This window comes from Vigna unguiculata, chromosome 10, assembly GCF_004118075.2.
Source record: "Vigna unguiculata cultivar IT97K-499-35 chromosome 10, ASM411807v1, whole genome shotgun sequence".
Lineage (NCBI taxonomy): Eukaryota > Viridiplantae > Streptophyta > Magnoliopsida > Fabales > Fabaceae > Vigna > Vigna unguiculata.
In genome coordinates, this window is record NC_040288.1 from 4,467,430 (window position 1) to 4,487,250 (window position 19,821).

The 19,821-nt window shown below is 38.8% G+C and overlaps 1 non-coding gene across 1 annotated transcript; it reads left to right on the plus strand.

The window, feature by feature from the left end:
* The first annotated feature begins 15,234 nt into the window (after positions 1-15,234).
* On the plus strand, positions 15,235-15,341 carry LOC114167978. The gene has a single exon (XR_003600577.1). It is a non-coding gene; the product is annotated as a small nucleolar RNA R71 (small nucleolar RNA).
* The last annotated feature ends 4,480 nt before the right edge of the window (positions 15,342-19,821 follow it).

The following is a 19,821-nucleotide window of genomic DNA, read 5'->3' on the forward strand; positions in this document are numbered from 1 at the left end:
TTGTTCCTTACATCAAGGGATCTTTACACTAGTGCAGATTTAACATTTTACTTCGCCTTATAGGCCTCGGTTATAGAGGAACCGAAGCCTATAAGGAGGCGGTGACATTTTTGCAATTTCGTCCAACTATATTGCCTCGGGTCCACTAAAAACCGGTGCAGTAAGGGGTTTTAGGCCTCGGTTACAAAAGAACCGAAGCCTATAAGGGGAACCTAGTAACCCTAATTTCAAAAATGCCACCAGCGTCAGTATTATTGGTCTCGGGTTTTTATTGAACGAGGCAATAAAGGGCTTTATGCCTCGGTTATTAATTGAACCGAGGCCATAAAGCCTCTTATAATTCCCAATTCGTAAACTCTCACTGTTCATTGTCTCCCACAACTGTCTTCCCTCTGCGCGAACCCTCCAATTTCTGGTCTCCAGCGAGCTTCATCCAGCGGCTGTGCTAGCGGCTAGGGTTTTTCATCGGAGCCGCCTTGCCTCAGCCCCCTGGAACCTCCTCCATCACGACCGTTGCGCCGCCTCTGAACGGCTTGCTCCTCCGTCTCTTTCTCTCGCGCATAACTCAGCACCTAAGCCCTAAGCTGCCATCTCTAGCATCCCACAGTTGTTAGCGTCGACGAGCCTCCACCTCGAGCGTCTTTAAGCCCACCGTGGTCCGCTGCGATTGCCGCTCTCGCTCAACTCCCGCATCTTATCGCTACTCTGCCACTTCGGAACCCTTGTCTTCCGCTGCAATTTCCGACGAAGGTTTCACTCTCCGTTCTCGTAAGTCAAGTTGGAGCTACGACAAACTGGTTTCATCCTAACTCAACTCCATTGATGTTGTTCTGGTGTTTTATTCATTCTATTTGTTGCTCGCTGCATTTTGGGGACTCTGATGGGGTTTTGAAAGGGGAAGCATGTATGTTATTTTGTGTTTACTGAATGTGGCTGAGCCGAGAGTGGTGGATCCTTGAACCACGTTTCTGTTGCCAGTGACGACAATTTTGTCTATGCCATCTGCTACGAACATCACGTTATGCAGATTCTGTCCAATGTTCACCTTCTCGTTATAGATCCTTGATTTTACATATATGATTGCTCTTGCAGGATGATTGTTTCCCATTGCGGCAAGTGCATTCACTGCTGCTTGGATTGTTTTGTGTGTCCCTGCACCATCTTGTGCTACTGTGAAATGTGGTTGTTTCTGGATTGGTTGCAACGTTCTGAGTATATGGCTTCGGTTCGACCACAACCGGAGCCGAAAAGAGGGTATTTTTGCTTCGGTTGACACCCGGGACCAAAAGTTACCCCTTTTTGCCTCACCCCAATATGCCTCGGTTCTGGAACCGGGGCAGAATATTAAAAATAACCGAGGCCATAAGGCCTTACTGCACTGGTGTTATCTGTCCGAAAGAAGAACAATAAGAAGAATAACTTACAGAAGCCACACACTAAAATTTACTTAATGAATTCATTCAAAGCATTTTCCTTTAGGTAAGTGCAAGGCCCCATTTCCAAGCCTTTATTGGTTCACCATATATTAAGATAGATAGTTGTGTTCTTGACCACCAATCCATGACCAAAAGTAAAAAAAAAAACTCCACCTTATCTCTTGATCCTAAATTTGATATTATACCATCCCAATCTTTATCGTTAAAGGAAATTACTGTGCCATGATTGTGTATTTGCAATGTGCATTTTGTGTAATTAACAACCAAGACACTTTGAAAACATTCATTTGCCATGAATTCAAGGGCTGATAAATAAACAACACACAAAGTCATTCCCTTCAACTCACGATCTTGAGGTATAGTTAAAGAAACAAAATGTCCCTCACCGATATGGGTGAGCCAATAAGGATGGTTGTCACCTGGACGACAAACATCACGAAGGCTTAAGTCATGTATGTAAATTTTCCATTTAAATGAAGCATTGATACTATAGAAATGATAGGTTGAGAAAGGTGAGTTCTATAGTTTGCTTTACATATTGTAATAGGATCATTTCATGATGTCTTAACTAATAGCTAAATTAATATAACCATAAAATTATATTAATTATCATGAAACATGAATTGGTTGAATGATTGTGCATTGGTTTGACATTGGCATGGTCATGGGTTCAAATCTTGGTAGAACCAAAGTAAATTTTCTTTTTGCTAAAATTACTATTAGTACGAATGTGAAAGGGCAGAGAAAACCCTAGCTGAATGGGCAGCTAAGCGGGGGCTGTAAAAATAGCCACTTAGTGATCTTGAATGGAAATTAAGCTAGCTTAATGTCATTTTAGTTTTTATATCATCATTTCCAATTAAGACAACTTTTAGTGACCAATTAAGGAGAATGAGAGAGTATTTTTGGCTGCCATTGTTCTAGAAAAATTGAGAGAGAATTCAGAGAGAGAAATTGGTGTTGTAAGTGAAGCATAATAGTGGAATTGAGGAGAAGTAAGGCAAGCCATTGGTGATCAACGAAGTTCTCCAAAATTTCAAAGTTAAGCTAAGGAATCCAGGTTAGGGGAGTTGGACTCAATTGTTTTTATTCGTGTTGTAAATTGCATGAGATGTATAATGATTGGATGCATATATTCTACCTATTTCATGTAATTTTCGTATTTCTTAAATTTTTCCAGAAACTGCTTGGAGGGTGATGAATCACCGTTAGGCGACACTTCATTTTGTACTAGTCTTTAGGTTCCTGAAGAGGAACCGCCAGGCGGCATATCCTTGGTCGCTAGGCTACATATGGCTGCAACCCAGATTCTAGGTTTTTGGTTGAACTGCTTGGCAGTGATGAATATCCGACAGGCGACACGAGTCGAATTGACTCGATTATGATGTGTTTCATGTTTTGGGATGGTTCTGATTGGGGAAAAATGGAAGTCCTAATTTGTTGTGAGTGTTTAGGCGTCATCCAAATTGGATTACATGTGATTGAGGGTTAAATTAGGTGAAAATCGTATGAATATCATTTTAGGGTTAATGATTTGAGATTGTTATTGTGGCACTAATTTAAGCGGAAAAAGGTACATGGATTTCGTATCTTAGAAGCCATTGAAATGAACCACGATCCTAACCCTGTGAATGTAGCCTTCGAGTCAAAAAATCAATGGAAAATAGAGTCGTTGGGGATTGGGTAAAGCTCACAGGTTCATGGAGAAGTTAGTTCCCTAGAACAACAGGAACCACCTAGCGACACCTAGTCTGTCGCCAGGCGCTATATTAGTGTAGTGGGCTGGATGTCTTTTGAGCACAACGAAATTTGGAAGATGAACCTAATGCAATTGGAGTGTTAAAAGAATAGAATTGAGGGAATTTTGAGATGTCTGATAGAGATAAAAAGGATAAGAAATGAGAGAGTTAGAGTTATGTAAGAATAGTAAGATATGACTGACTTGGATGGAATTATGGGTTTTAATAGTTTGTCTCGGATTAATTAAACTAGAGTCCTATTTTGTGAGAAAGTGGACTGGAATTAGGATAGTAATATTAGTTAGATGTGCACGACTTAGAAGTATGATGTAAACGTGATTAGGCCATGGTTGACATATCATATGAAGTGTGATGGAGACTTAATTAACAATTTGGTAAATAGTATAGGGTAAGTGTCATGAAGCTGACATTGGAATATTGTGATTTGGCAATGTTAAACTTAAGCAAGTTTATGGAATTGTAAACTTAGGTTGGTGAACCTAGATGGGATTAAGAACCTTGGTAACAAGGGAATCACATGAGAGTTGAAGTGATTAATTAGGTGAATTTCACCGTGAGACATGGTGTTAATTTTAGAGTCGAATTTGTCCTATGTACCTATAAACCAGTAAAGCGCGAGTACTTGGGACTTGGCGGTACGCGTCCCACGCCAGGCACCTGGAAGCGGGAACCGCCTGATGCCTTGTGAGCAACGCCAGGCGATATGGTTGCACTATAAATGGTTTTGCTTGTTTGGTGGTGCATGATCTACAAGTCTTTGGTGATACTTTAAAGGTTGGCTTGCTGGTGTTCCTTGAGTTGTGGCTCGGGATAGGGGTTAAGCATGTGTCATTCCTTGAGTTGTAGCTTGGAATGGCATCTCTTGAGTTGTGGCTCGGGATGGCGGATGAATACGAGGGACTCTTGAGTTGTGGTTGTGAGTGTGCGGGTTGTGGCTCGTACGACGTGTCCAGATAGATTGTCCTCCTTGGTATAAGACCAACGAGTTAGGTAGTCTTGGAAAGTTACGAACTATGTTCGTATTGGGAACTCCGCCTAGTGTTATGGTGTATGATCCGTAACATGGTTTCTCACACGTGCTCTATCGGTTGTGGCCGATAGGTATGGCATCAAGACATCTTGAGGTACTCACTAAAAGACGTAGAACACAGTTAACATGGTTTTGGCCATGTGGTATGAAATCAAAGGATGAAATTCCATTGGTGTGATTGTGTTATATATGTAAATGTGTTGTATATATGTTTATTCCCCTATCTGCTTGTGTTTGGCGATGATCGTATACGCGGTATACGTGAGTAGATGATGGTGTAGGTGGATCTGGTGAGGCGTAGAGCCGGAGCGAGCCTAGTCTTGGGAGAAGAATTTTATCGAAGTTTTTATGTTTTTTTATGATTTCAAATAAATTGTAATCCTTTATATTACTAGACTTTTGGATAATTATAATAGTATTTATAATTATGGATTTTGGATTATTATTGAGGTAGTAAAGTTTTAAAATTTCCCGCGGTTTTGGGAAATGATATTTCATTAAAGGCAGTTTAATTATATTTCTTTATTTTATTATTTTAAATCTGTAATATCTGGTCGGGATGTTACAAGCACCGTTTTCATACAACTGAAGGAAGCACTTAGCACTACACCAGTTTTGGCTATTCCCGATTTTTTAGTACCTTTTGTTCTCGAAACAGATGCTTCGAGTATAGGTGTGGGCGCAATTGTGAGCCAAGTCAATCATCCTATAGCTTATTTCTCTAAGAAGTTGTCGTTGAGGATGCAAAAACATCCTGCATATACACGAGAGTTTTATGCTATTAAGAAGGCCTTGGCAAAATTTTGACACTACCTTTTGGACCTTAATTTATTATTAAAACAAATCAAAGGAGTTTAAAAGAGTTAGTGGAGCAACGTCTTCAAACTCTAGAACAACAATAGTGGTTGCCAAAGTTCTTGGGCTTTGATTTTACAATTCAGTATAAACTAGGGAAAGACAATATTCCAGCTGATGCGTTATCAAGGAGTTTTATGTTGGCATGGTCAGAGCCCACACAATTGTGGTTTAAAAAAGGTGGCTGAATTATTACAAACACATGATAGGTTGAAAGAAATTTATGTGAGATGTCTCGCAAATTTGCAACAAAACCATGAGTACTTGATTAAGGATGGAGTATTATTATGGAAAGGTTGTATCATGCTGCCTGTAGAGGAAAACCTTATCAATCAGGTGTTATTTGAGTTTCACTCATCAAAAGTTGGGGGTCGTGCTAGGGTTGAAAAAAGCATAGCCCACATTTGTTATCAATTCTCTTGGCCTAGGATGCAGCAGTGTATTTGGCAATATTTAAGAGAAACCAAATCTGTCAACAAGCTAAGGTGCAAGAATCCTTACCAGCTAGATTACTACAACCCTTGCCAATTCCTTTACATGTTTGGGATGATGTATCAATGGACTTCATCACGTGTTTACCATTGTCTTTGGGGTATTCAACAATCATGGTAGTGGCGGACAAGCTTTCGAAGTTAAGCCATTTCATTCCCCTTAAGGTTGAATATAATAGTAGGGTAGTGGCAGAAGCGTTTATCAATAATATAGTTAAATTGTACGGGATCCCTCGTTCCATTGTTTCAGATCGAGATAGAGTCTTCACTAGCTCATTTTGGAAACATCTTTTCAAGGCTCAAGGTACTACCCTTGCCATGAGTTCTTCATACCATCCTCAACTAGATGGTCAAATAGAGGTTTTGAATAAAACGTTAGAAATATATTTCGATGCTTTGTTTTTTACAACCCCAAAGGATGATATTTTATGCTTCCATGGGCTCAAGTTTGGTATAATTCTTCATTACACCAAAATATTGGAATGTCCCCTTATAAGGCATTATATGGCAGAGATCACCCACTGTCATCAAATATGAGACTGATCCTAGTGATCCAATTTCAATTCAAGACATATTACAGGCTCGGGATGCAATATTGCAGCAGTTAAAAGGTAATTTGTTTAAGGCGCAACTATACATGAAACATTAAGAATATAAAAGAAGACGGGATTTGCAATTAAATGTGGGTGATTAGTGTTGGTAAAATTACAACCTTATAGACAACATTCGGTTGCCTTAAGAAAAATACAAAAAACTAAGCATGCGATATTTTGGGCCTTTTGAAATTGAGGCAAGAATCGGAGAAGTTGCTTATAAATTGAAGTTGCCTGATGCTACAAGAATTCATCCAGTCTTCCACATATAATTGTTAAAGGCATTTAAAGGTAGTCCTTCCCAAACTTATTTACCTTTGCCTCTACCACCACTAAACATTGTCGTTTTATGCAACTGCTGAAAATATTAGAATCCTGAGTTATTATGCACCAATCTCATCCAGTGGCTCAACTCTTAATTCAATGGGATTCCTTGGATAATACTATAACCACGTGGGAAGATGTCCTAGAGATCCAACTATCTTTTCCCGAATTCAACCTTGAGGACAAGGTTGCTTACAATGGAGGGAGCATTGTAACGTGTAAAAGTAATGACATTAGCATTGATGCTAAGCTGGATGTTGAAGGCAAATCGTTATAAAGATCGATGTGGATAGAGGCCCAACAAAAGCATGAGACGGAGGAGAGATAATGTATTTCTAAGAGATTATGTGCTCTGAGGGGAGCTATGCGTATGGTATGCTTCCTCTGCAATATTTTCATCTTTGTCTCTCTAAATTCTGCCGTTATTCTACCCTAATTTCTTATGTACCTCTAAACCAGGTTTTGGATCTGTTGCCACTCTGATGCTATTGTCAAGATAAGGAGTTATGTTACTCTGTTGAAGATTGTTTCCTTTTCTGTTCAATGATCATTACATTGAAATTTACATTCTTGATTGCTGCTAAATACGTTCAGTTTTATTGTTGGAATTTTATACGCGTGATGATGATGATGAAGATGTGAACTCCATCAAAGAATCGAAGTCAACTCTTCAAAGGTGCAGCAATAAGGTTAAACATTAATATGTTTTATACTTAGTCTCGAAGTGCGTTATGACTCACCTATAATAACTCTTTTAAATTCCATATATGTGTTATATTTTTCCTGTTGAACCCACCTCTGTGTATCGTTTTCTCTACGCGACATTGACGTTAATCGTTTAGAAAGACACTTTTCAGGACTGCAATTATTCAATTTGGATTTCAAAAATAAATTCAAATAACTTCTTTTTATTAAAAGATTTATGTTATTCAGTTAAACATTGGAAGAAATTAAGATATTCTATCAAAACTATTAGAAAGATTTAGAAAAGACGAACTTAAAATATTTAATTATGATTTTAAAGAAAAAACCACTGATGTTATGTGGAATTCATAGTTTTTCTGTTTATTTGTCCATTCTATCACAAAAAGGATGGCTACCACTGAAAATTGGTTTAGTTGATTAAAGTGCTTAGCTCAAAATATAATTATAGAAGACATTAACTTTTTAATGGAAGGTTTATCTCAGGTTTGTTAGGTGATTTCTCATATAAAAATTTTTTGTGTTTCTTGTGACGATGCGTGACAAGGAGTTTATCATTTTTTAATTACGTGAAAACCTTCTTCTGTTAGATAACAAACAAACTGATACCCCAAAAGCCGTTTAAACCTCAATTATCCATCTTTAAGAATGATTACAGTTAATGAGTATGATAAAAGATGCAAGATGCTGAAATCTAATGTTAAACAACAAATGTATAAGCCAAATACACCACATATTATTGAGAAATAGAGGACAGTTTGAACATTTAATTACACAACAGTTTGAACCTAATTTATCATGACTAAGACAAGTTTAATTTCTGATCAATTTTGATACACATGGAATATGGAAAATCCTAGGCCAATTCCAATATCCCTTCTTTGCATAGCTATGCATAGAGGACATTCCCTGATGCCAACCAAGTATAGAAAAAGAAAGAGAGGGTGCAATTCCTTTTGGGGAACAACTTAAGGTTCAAACAGTTTTCAATCTGTAGATATTCAAGTGAGATGAGATGTTGAAGTCCCACACCTTTGAAGAGAAAAATGTTTCTCATGCACACAGTGGCGCAAGAGAAGTTGGAAGCAATTGCTTTTCCATCAAGGCATCAACGAGAACATCTCCTCCAAATGTTACTTCTAAAAGAAACTTAAGAAATTTAGTACCCAACTCTGTGATGGCTGCTTCGTTGTGCCCAACAATTAAAGACCTCAACTTTTCCCAAATGAAAGGCTCTTAAAAGTGTAATACAAATTCTAGAAGAATATAGAAAATCTTAAAATAAAAGGATTGAAAATGTCACGCAAATTGTAGAACAATAAAGAAAATCTAAGATAGGAGGTAAAATCTAGAACATTTTACATAAGTGGTTGTAACTAGGATTTTTTAGAATAATCGCTTGCCTAAAATGGGGTTTATAAATACCTATGTACATTGACATTTGATTTAACACAACATATACGGCTATAAAATACACTTCTTCCAATTACTACTTTCATATTCTACTATCACCATATTTTTTCTATGCCATCAACTATTCCTTTCTCAACCTCAAAACACTAACATTGGCATCATAGCTACATTTGGTCATTTACTGGGAGTAAATAAATTTTTAACTACACTTCAAAACTACTAACATTGGCAAGCTTTGAACACAATACAAGAGGAGTTTCATGGAAGTGATGATGTGTACACAATGTTAAAGTTCATTCTCTAAGACGGGATTTTGAATTAATAAGAATGAAAGAATATGATACCATTAATGACTACTATTCTAGAATAAAAGAAATAGTTAGTTAGATAAGAGCCTATGAGGAAAATATGCTTGACAAAAAACTCATAAGAAAATTTTAATTTCTGTTCCCCAAAAATATGATGCAATCGAAACTGTGATTGAACAAACAAAATATTTAGCTACATTGTCAGTAACATAACTAATGGACTCTCTTCAAGCTTATGAAAAAAGATTGAAAAGGCGTGCATAAGATTAAGTAAAAAATTCTTATCACCAAAACTAAAATTATGCTCCCAAAATAAAGAATACGAAGGAAATAAAACTATAGGAGAAACTTTTAGAAATAAAGAAAATTATAGAAGATTCTCTATGACCCGTCAATGAAAATATCCTCCATATGTGGCATCTGTAAAAAGAAAAGTCACTTAGATAAAGATTGTGGGATCATGTAAAACCTCAATGTCAATATTGCATGAAGTTTGGCCACGTTGAGAAGTATTGTCGTTAAAAAAATAAGCATCAAGCAAAATTTGTCAAAGAACATAATTAGCAGCAACACTTATTCTATGGTAATCAAGAATCTCCTAGCGAGGAAGGAAGTTGGTACTTGGTTAGTGGATGCAGCAATCACATGGCCAAAGATCAAAGCATCTTCAAAGATATTGATAAATTTGTCAATGTCAAAGTTTGGTTGGGAAACGACACCGAAATTGAGTCTTAAAACAAAGGAATTGTCATGGTGGAGACAAATAAATGTACGAAATTGATCAAGGCCATTTTACTAGTTCACAATCTTGAAGAGAATCTTTTAAGTATGGCCAATTGATGGAGAATGGATATTCTCTTCACTTTGACAAAGATACATTCAAAATTTATGATATTAGAAGGATAGGAATTGGCCAAGTAAAAACGGAAAAGATAAATAGAAGCTTTCCTATAAGATTCAAACATGGAAGTAATATTGCCATGAAGCCAAAAGGTGATGGCTCATGTCTTTGGGATAGGAGATCTGGCCATTCAACACACATGCCTTAAATTGATGAGGGTAAACTAGGGTTGTGATTTTATATCTATAGGCAAGTGCACCAAGTCATTGATAAAGGAATTTTAACAATATGCATATGATATGAGCTTATTTCTTTCTCATTTTTAACATTGTTTCTCATTTTTCATTTCTCCCTTCTAGGTGTATCAACTTTTTTCACCACCTTCTGGACTGCATTAATTTGTTTTCATTATTTTTATTTTTATGTATTTGGTTGATATCACCATGACCTTTCATTCTTTTTCATTCCATAGCTTTTCCCAATTGGATTTTGACAATACCAACGTATTGTTCTTTCTCCCTCATCAATGAGATAGAATTCACACATTTTTCAGGCTTAGCTTGTGTGTATGTAAAGCTGAGGTTCGAAAAGGACAATTCAAATGGGCTAGATGTTTGGCTCTGGGCTAAATGTATTCAACAAAGAACTTCCCTTGATCCTTTCCATGCTTCTCATGCTTAATAAAAGTAAATGCAAAACAGTAAAAAACTCAATACGAATGTTTCAATCATCTCATCTTTTTGACTCACTCATCTTATTAGGTGGGTTCATTTGATATGTTAAACTGTGAACTCTATTTGCAATTCATCTTGAACCTTTAAGCACTAGAACTTACCATTTTTTCTGATTTTGCAATTCCCTAATAGTGTGTTTGGATAGAGTGTTTTAATGAAGCAATTCATCTTTTTGAAGAATTTAGATTTCTTTGTAATTAAATGCTTTGTTTGCATAGAGAAATTAAAAAGCATTTAAAATGCAAGCATTTTTTTGAAGTATTTCAATTAGCTAAATTAGTAAAAATTCAAATACCCTCAAATTAGGTGGAATTTGAAATTATTCTTACTCAACCTTACTCTCTAGACTGTCTGGTAGAGTTCTCAATTTGGTCTAGTCCACAAACAGGCTCGATGAGGCAGACGGGCCAGTGGGTCCGACGACCTAAACGGATCGGGTTAGCCCAACGACACAAACAGGTCAGGTGGGCCCAACGACCCAAACAGGCCCGGAAGGCCAGATCACACACACAGGCCAAGCAGACCCGACGAACCACACACCTTGGGTGGGCTCGAAGACCTAAATTTATCGAGTGGGCGCGATTACCCAAATAGTTTGGGCGAGCCGGACGACTCACACGAGTTGGACGACCTACAAGTGTCGGGTGAGCTTGACGACCTAGCCATGTCGGGTAGGCCTAAAAACCTATACAGGACCAACAACCTAGACAGGCTCGATAGGCCTGCCGACCCAGACATGCCTGACCGGTCCATCAACTTAGACGGGAACAATGGGCTCCGACCCAAACAGCCCTGACGGACCATCGACCCAAACAAGCCTGACTGACCCTTGACGTAGATAGCCTCGACGGGCATGTCGCACTAAACGAGCCTAATTGAATTACAGACCTTGACGAGCTGGACTAGCCCACCAACCTAGACAGGACCGACGACCCGACAACCTAGACGGGCCGAATGGTCTCGATGACCTAGCCAGGTTTGACCCAACGACATGTAGCGGACAGGCAAGCCCGATGACACAAACGAGCCCAACAACCCAGATTGGTTGGGTGGACTCAATGACCTAGTGGGGCCAAGCGAAGCCAATGACCTAGGTGGATCGGAGTGGGTCGATGAACTAGACGGGCACGACTGGACCGTATGGGTAGTTTGGTTGGTCAGACCTGTCTAGATCGTTAGGCCAACCCAACCTATTTGGGTTGTTGGGTCGGACTAGCCTGGCTGAGTAGTTGGGTCGACTCGGGCCATCTAGGTCATCGAGCCTGTTTCCAAATTTATCATGAACTCAAAACATAAATAAACTTAAACTAAGTATTGTTGTAATGAAATTTTATTCCACAAGAAATTCAAATGTTTTATCCAAACAAGAAATTCAAAATGTAACGTATTTTAATTTCTTTAGCCAAACAAGTTATTTAGAAAATAAAGGGAATTTAATTGCAAATAATTCAAATACAATGCATTTCAATTTCCCAGCATTGTTAAAATGCTTCATCCAAACACAAGGTAAAGCTTTTAAAGTTCAAAAATGTTTCTTTAGTTTTTCTCCTAGTTCTTTTTCCAACCAAAAGTTCATAAAGATTTTATATGTAGTCCCAAAAGATATCAATTGCCCAAAATGTCCATGCCTATACTTATTTAACAATTCAAAGCAAAAACATAAATTAAAAACTGAAACTGAACGCAAAAATTTAAATGTGTAAAAATTTAAAAAGAACTATATTTTGTGTGGTTTCAATCTTCCTCTACATCAAGGTTCTTTTTTAGCTCCTATATAGAACCACCTTGTCAAAGAACTCATCAACTTTAAATTTAGAGGCTTCAACATCCTCTCTATTGTGGCTTTAGTTCTTTGACTGCTTGGCCAACTTCTATATTGGCAAATTGATGGTCAGCTTCAATACTGACAAATTGTGTTTTAGGTTCAAATCCTTAACTTGTTTGGCCAACTTCAGTATTAGTTAGTTGTGTCTTTTAAGTGAGGGTTAAGGATTCAAAGCCTCCTTATTCCAATTCCCTTTATTGCGCCACATCTATAGGTGAGCTCAAGGATATTCATGACCTTTTCTTGCAAATAAATGTGAAGAATAAGGTTAAGAAATGTAGGTTTTTTTTCTACTCCCCTTGTTGTAAGTAGAATGACAAATATAGAAAAAATTTAGATCCAAGATGCATGGCACAATCTCCTTAAAGCACCATGCCCACTAGAAAACCTCGATTATGATTCTGCCATCTCCAATTAGTGTCCTACAAGTGAGAATGATAAAGAAGAAATATAGAAGATCTGATGGAGGCATTGCTATGTAGTGAATCTCGCGACTAGGGTTCGTGAAGGCTTGGTTCAGATGTTACAACGTTGAGTTTTCTGGCGTGATGGACGTGTGTTGGCTAGGTTCACATGGTTTGTCTGTGTGGAAAAATCCATGGCGCGTTCTAGATTGTTGGGTTTGTTCCATCTTGCTGCAATGAGATTTTGGCGAAGAACTGGTTCGTTTCATGAGTGCAAGAACGTGAACGAAGATACGCTAATGGTGGTTCAAGGGTATTGTGTCATTCTCGATCTGCCCGTGGTCACGCTTCTCAATTTGCTCCGTCAGCACTATTCTAACATCATTCGTGTGGTGAAGATGGTGTGGAAGGCTGGAGTTGAAGGTCGGAGAAGATGAGAGAAAGATCATTTATGCAACTTTTTTTTTTAATTTTTAACGTATATTACACCTCGGTTGCCATCAGAACCGAGGCAGAAAGATGACACTTTTTGCCGCAGCTGCATATGCCTCAGGTCTTAAACCGTGGCCAAATGACCAAAATAACCGCGGCAGAAAGTCTTTCCTGCACTGGTGCCATCACAACAAAATTGACTGGGAAAATGAATTTGTCAACTTTAACTAAGACATCATCTACCACACCATATGGATACTTCATAGATCTGTTAACTAACTATAATGTCATCCTTGTAGGCTTTACTTCTCTGTTTTATTTACATGCTCATTTTTATTTTGCTCTTCCTTTCCCTCACACTCATTCTTTTCTTTTTGGATTAATTCATCTTTTGGTCCTCTAATTATGATGTGGGGTTCATTTTGGTCCCTTAATTTTTTTGAGGTTCAATTTAGTCCTCGACGTTAACAAAGTTAAAAAAATTAATGGCAGACTGTTTTAATGTGATAGTGTGGCATCTGTGCAGTAGGTGGCAGTGTATTGAGATTGGGTGATGTGGATTTGAGTTAAAAAAATTAACATTGTTTTGAACGGGTGTAAATCTGTTAGGGTTAGGGTTCTTTGAAAATAGGGAATTGAAGAACAAATTGGGGGATTTGGTGGAGAAGCATAATCAATCCGGGAAAAACCAAACGAAGGAGAGGGATTCGAAGACGAAGTGTTCGCTGTCGTCTTGGCTATGGATTCGAAGACGAAGTGTTCGCTGCCTACAGTTGCAATATGGTGCTCCACCATGAGAGGAAGAACCACCACCGTGAGAGGAAAGCCACCATCATGATTGGATGAGCTTGGATTTTGCCTTTTCCGCGAATTACACGACCAAGAAGAAGAAGAATGCCCCCTTAATATCATTCACAATCAACGCACCAAATGTCAAAGAACTCATGCACAAAGAAGATGAATTGTGAAATTAGGGCTAACCAATTCTCCCTCCATATACTTCTATGCCACCTCATCACAGTACATTGATGCCCAACTATTAAAAAACCTGCCACGTTTCTGTTCCAAAGTGACACAGTTGCACTATTCTGATGTTGTTTAACCAAAGATAACAAGAGGTACCAAATTAAATTGTTTTAAAAAACTGGAGGACTAAATTGAACCTCACAAAAATTAGTGGACCAAAATGAAACATACATCATAATTAGAGGACCAAAAGATGAATTAAGCCTTTCTTTTTCACTCGCTTTCTCCTCCAACACTTCCTCTTCAACAACCAAGTTATCTCCAATCCCTCTTCCCACAATCTTCCCACTTCCGGTGGTAATTGATTTATAGTGCTCCTTGGAATTGGTCTGTGTTTTGGCTGAAAAGTGACTTGTCTACTGATCTGATAACTGTTTTGCCAACTGTCCAACCTGTTTTCAAAGTTCCTGATTGAAGCTTCTGTATTATTTTGATTAGTCAAAGAAGCTTTCATAAACTTTTCTAGAGTATGCTCCAGTTTAGTTGTTCTATCATGCACAGAAGGATAATGTTGTTGTTGTTGTTGATAAATAGGTTGTCTATTTGAAGGACCAACATCTTTCTTTCATCCAAAATTCTAATTTAAATTATTTCTCCACCACTATGGAAAGTTATTATTGTTGGAGAAATTTTTTGGTCCTCCTTGGTTACTCACATATTGAATTTCTCCTTGTGAGCTACTCTGATAAGAACAATGATCGTTTGGATGATCGCCTCCACAAAAGTCACATCTCATGGATTATTGATGACTAGGAAAGGATTGCACAACTTGTAACTGCTCAGGTAATTTAGACATTTGCTTGGTTAGTGCTTCAATCTGCTGAGTCTAATTTTATTGAGCTAATATTGCATTTGTAGTACTGAGATCAAGCACTCCTTTCCGTTGAACGATTTGTCTATTATGTTGAGCTTGATGATCTGTGGATGCTAATGCCTCAATGATTATTGTTGCTTCCTCCGCTTCTACACTCATCATTGCTCCTCCAACTGCTGCATCTAATATCATGTTAGTATCAGGCCTCAGACCATTGCAGAAAATATTCAACTGGCAATATCTTCAAATCCATGATTCAGGCATCTCCTCAATAAAGAATTGAACCGCTCCCAAGCTTCACAAAATGGCTCATCTGGTCCTTGCCTAAACATCGAAATATCAGCTTTGGCTTTGATGTAGCGAGATGGTTGAAAGAATTTGTTCAAGAATTTGTCTTCTACATCATTCCAGTTGTTCAAGCTCTGATTTGGATGTGACTTAAGCCATTCCTTTGCTTTGCCTACCAGTGAAAAAGGAAACAAACACATGTATACATGATCAAGACACCAGTGCAGGAAGGGCCTTTGGCAGCGGTTATTTATCATATTCTGCACCGGTTCGCGAACCGAAGCATATTGGGGCGAGGCTAAAAGAGCACAGCTTTTGGCCTCGGTTAAGGCCCGAAGCCATAGAGTGCCCTTCTGCCTCGGTTCAGACGAACCCGAGGCCATAGAGCCCACCTTTTGGCCTCGGTTTTCTGTGCCACCCGAGGCCATATGAGCTGCTTTTTTTTTTTTTTTTAAATTCGAAACCCTCTCTCGTCCATGTCTTCCTCCATCGTCATCATTTTCCTCTTCCTCTCCCTCTTCAGACCCTGCAACACTCAAACATGCTCTTCCAATAACACAAACCCGTGTCCTCCGTTCTCCTCTCACCCTCCTTTCCCTTTCTCCTCCACACCAGGCTGTGGCCACCCCTCCTTCCACATAACCTGTTCCAGCCCCCATTCTTTCATCTCCATCAACAACTTCTCCTTCTCCATACTCTCCTACAACTCCAACACCTCCTCCATAACCCTCTCCCCTCGCCCTAACCCAACGCCCCACCCCAACTGTCCCTCCTTCTCCTTCATTCCTACCCGCCACATCAACCTCTCCGCCACCCCCTTTCGTGTCTCAGCCGCCACGTGCTCCCGCCTCTCCTTCCTCCGCCCTTGCTCGCCGCCTTCCCTCCCAACTGCTCCCACTGCCCCTCCCAGTGCCACCTCATCAAATCTCCCTCCCACCTTCTCCCTGACTGCAGATCCACCCACCACTCCCCTCAGTACTCAGACTCCCCCTGCCTCACCGACATCCTCGGCTTCCTCCAACAGTTCCTCAAGAACGGAATCCAACTCGACTGGGACCAGAGCCGTGACCCCTACTTCACTAATTGCACCATCTGCCGCGCCAACAACAGCACCTGCGGGTTTGGGTCCGTCTACCTCGCGCAGCTCCGCGACGGCTGTTCTGGTTGTTGTTGCCACTGGTTTTGCTCCTGCAGAGAGAAATGGAGGAGCTGCGCGCGCGAGGAAGAAAGGGGCTGCAGTTTTGAGCCCTAATTAAACACTATGGCCTCGGTTCAATTTAGAACCGAGGCATATACCCCCTTTTGCCTCGGGTCCCCACCACCCGAGGCCTAATAGGGCTTTTGGCTTCGGGTTTTTTACAACCGAGGCCTATAAGTCAAAACGAGAATGGCATTTTTGAAATTTTGGGCATCCTTTTTGGCTTCGGGCCTTCTTAACCGAGGCCTAACAGGGCTTTTGGCTTCGGGTTTTTTACAACCGAGGCCTATCACTGGTTTTGGCTTCGGGTTGTTGGGGAACCGAGGCATAAAAGTTGCCAATAATTGCAAAATTGCCACCGCGCCATTATAGGCTTCGGTTCCTGGCCAACCGAGACCTATAAGGCGAGGTAAAAATCCAATTCTGCACTAGTGAGATCTCCTTCCTCAAAGCCCACGGTTCGAACCAGTTCATAGAATGTGGAGAGATGAGTATATGGATCTTCATTATGCATTCTAGTGAACTGATGAGAACTGATTAAGCTGAGGAAAGCTAGCTTCATCTCCAATGCTTTGGTAGTGGCTGGTATTGCTATGCTAGAAAAAAATATCTTGGCCCTTGTTGCATAGCATAGTCTCCAAGTGTTCTTCTGGTTGGAGTTGGTCCTTGATTCTCCATATTTTCTGCTTCTTGATGTGTGGTGAGAGTACTGGAAGATTCTTCCTTTGTTTTCCTTGCTTTTTTTTTGCTTTTGCCTCTATTTCTTCTAGATATCTTTTCTATCTCCAGGTCAAATGCTAATTGATCTTCAGGAACCCGACCTCGTAAGAACATAAATGAAAACTGCTCAAGCAAGGATTAGTACAAAGGAGGAAATTGAATAAACTATCTAATTAAGAAAATATACACAAAGCTGGATGAGATAACTAAAAATTTCAAAAGAACACCGTTCCCCGGCAACGGCGCCAAAAATATTTGTTGATCTCTTGGCAAGCGTACCAAAAATCAACTGTAGTATAATTATTTTAAGTAAGAGTGTCGAACCCACGAGGAACAGATTCAGTGAAAATAGATAATTATCTTAATCAACATATGTACAAAGATTTTAATTTATTTATCATTGACTATTGCATAAAATTAATACAGTAAAAGCGGAAAAGTTTAGAAAAATTCAGTAAAAGAAACTGTGATTGAATTTCATTTATATCCCTTGTTTGTAATCTGGATGAATATAATACATAACATCTGAAAATACCAATATTGATGCAACACCCAATAATCATTTATACCGATTCCTCGCATATAAAATTCATAAGATTAGTTCCCTGAATATTGATTCCTCATATATTCAGCAAAGTATCCAGCATTACAATCGAGTGTTATAAGCAATTAATATATTGAGATCTATTCCTAGCATCATAGTATATCAAGTATCATGCAATTGATATATTGAGATCTATTCCTAGCATCATAGTATATCAAGTATCATTGTTCAAATCGGATTTTCAAAAATACTTTCCACTCAAATCTAAAAAACAAAATCGGGACAGCTATTGATCAGATAGAATCAAGCATTAAGAATAGAACAATAATACCAACATAATAGAAATGCTATATATAAATATCATCATATTACATCCAAGTTTGAGTCGATTGCATTCAATCCCAAGGAAAGAGATTAGCCACTTATGGTAGCCATCAAAACCTAAGAACTAGAAAAGAAGAACAAGAAAATAAAGATCTCACTGGTGTGTGATGCTCCAGAACTCGTACAGATGTGCTAACTAAGGATCCCTCTACTCTTCTAATTCAAGGAGTATATATACTCCACGAAGTCTCACTTAAGTCGGTCATTCTCGCTTAGGCGAGATAGAGTTCTCCAGGTTGAAGAAAGGTCTCGCTTGGGCGACCACATTCTCGCTTGAGCGAGAATTGCAAAGATGATGATGGCTTCTTCACGAACTCTAGCTTAGGCGAGCTCAAGCTCGCTTTAGCGAGAAAGGCGATAAGTGATGATTTCTTTTGCACAAGATCTCGCTTAGGTGAGATCCTTCTTCACTTAGGCGAGATTAGCGGCCTAAGCTCTCGCTTGGGCGAGATTGCTTTGGTTTGAGCAACCTTGGGCAACATTTGATTGCAATAGTGGAAGCATGTGATTGAAATTCATTTGTCTTAGATTTAGGGAGAATCAATGTGAAATAACACAAATTACAAACAGAAGTGTCAGAGTTCTCTATGAATCTTTACTAATTTTTGGCACTTATCGTATGGTAAGCTTGTAATTTGAATTAAAAATGTTCATGTTTTTAATTTTGAATGATAATATAATGATTGAAGGAGATCATTTCAATAGCAAAATTATAGGGATAGGAAAGTCGTTGGTCTAATGATGTTTCTCTTCTTGGTGACGACCATCCTTATTGCTTGGCTCATTCAGTGTAATGATGGAAATAATGGAAATAAAGTAACACACTAAGTTAAATCAAGGAAATAACTATGTAGTATTACTTACTACTATAAAGAAAAAAACCAAGGAGAAGGTTACTAATAAAAGCAATATCCAGAGGAATAGGAAGAGACAATATTGAATAGAGACCAAATTCACACCCTCCCTCCTTATGCTAATGAGCTATATATTTAGTTAATGCCCTACACCTTTTACCCAAACCACGTGAGTTTGTTACACTTCCATATTTGCCAGCTGTTTTGGTTGTATATTCCCACTAACCATTTCCAATTCTATCCTTACCTCCTTTTCTAATATAAAATTACCACCCCCATTAAAAGTAACCTTGTCCCCAAGGTTAATATCAAGATATTTCTATTGAAATTGTTGCAAGTCTTCCCATGTAGCAAGTATCTCATCCTTGCCTTCCCATTGAATTAAGACTTGTTGCATGTATTGATTACCTTTTACGATCACTTTGGATTGCAACATAGTCATAGGTTGCAACTTCTTTATTAGTGGAGACAGTGGCCCACTGACATTTATGATCATATTATAAAATTGAATTGAAGGTGATAGTTGAGATTTTTCACCATGTAAAGTAACAAATTGGCCATTCACGTAAAATTTTAATGTCAAAGTCCGAAATAGTTTTACCAAGCGTGGCTAACCAAGCTACTCCAAGTACAAGGTCTACATTCGTAACGGGAAGAAGATATACCGGAAGATGTAAAACATGCCCTTGAATTTGAACCTCCATAGGATTTATCATCCCTTCCACGTTCACGAAATGACCATCGCCAATCAGGACCTGTAATCAACAAGTTGGTTCGATATGGAATAGCAAATAATATGCAATTCTAGGGTGTAAAAAATTTGCAGAACTCCCACTATCCAGAAG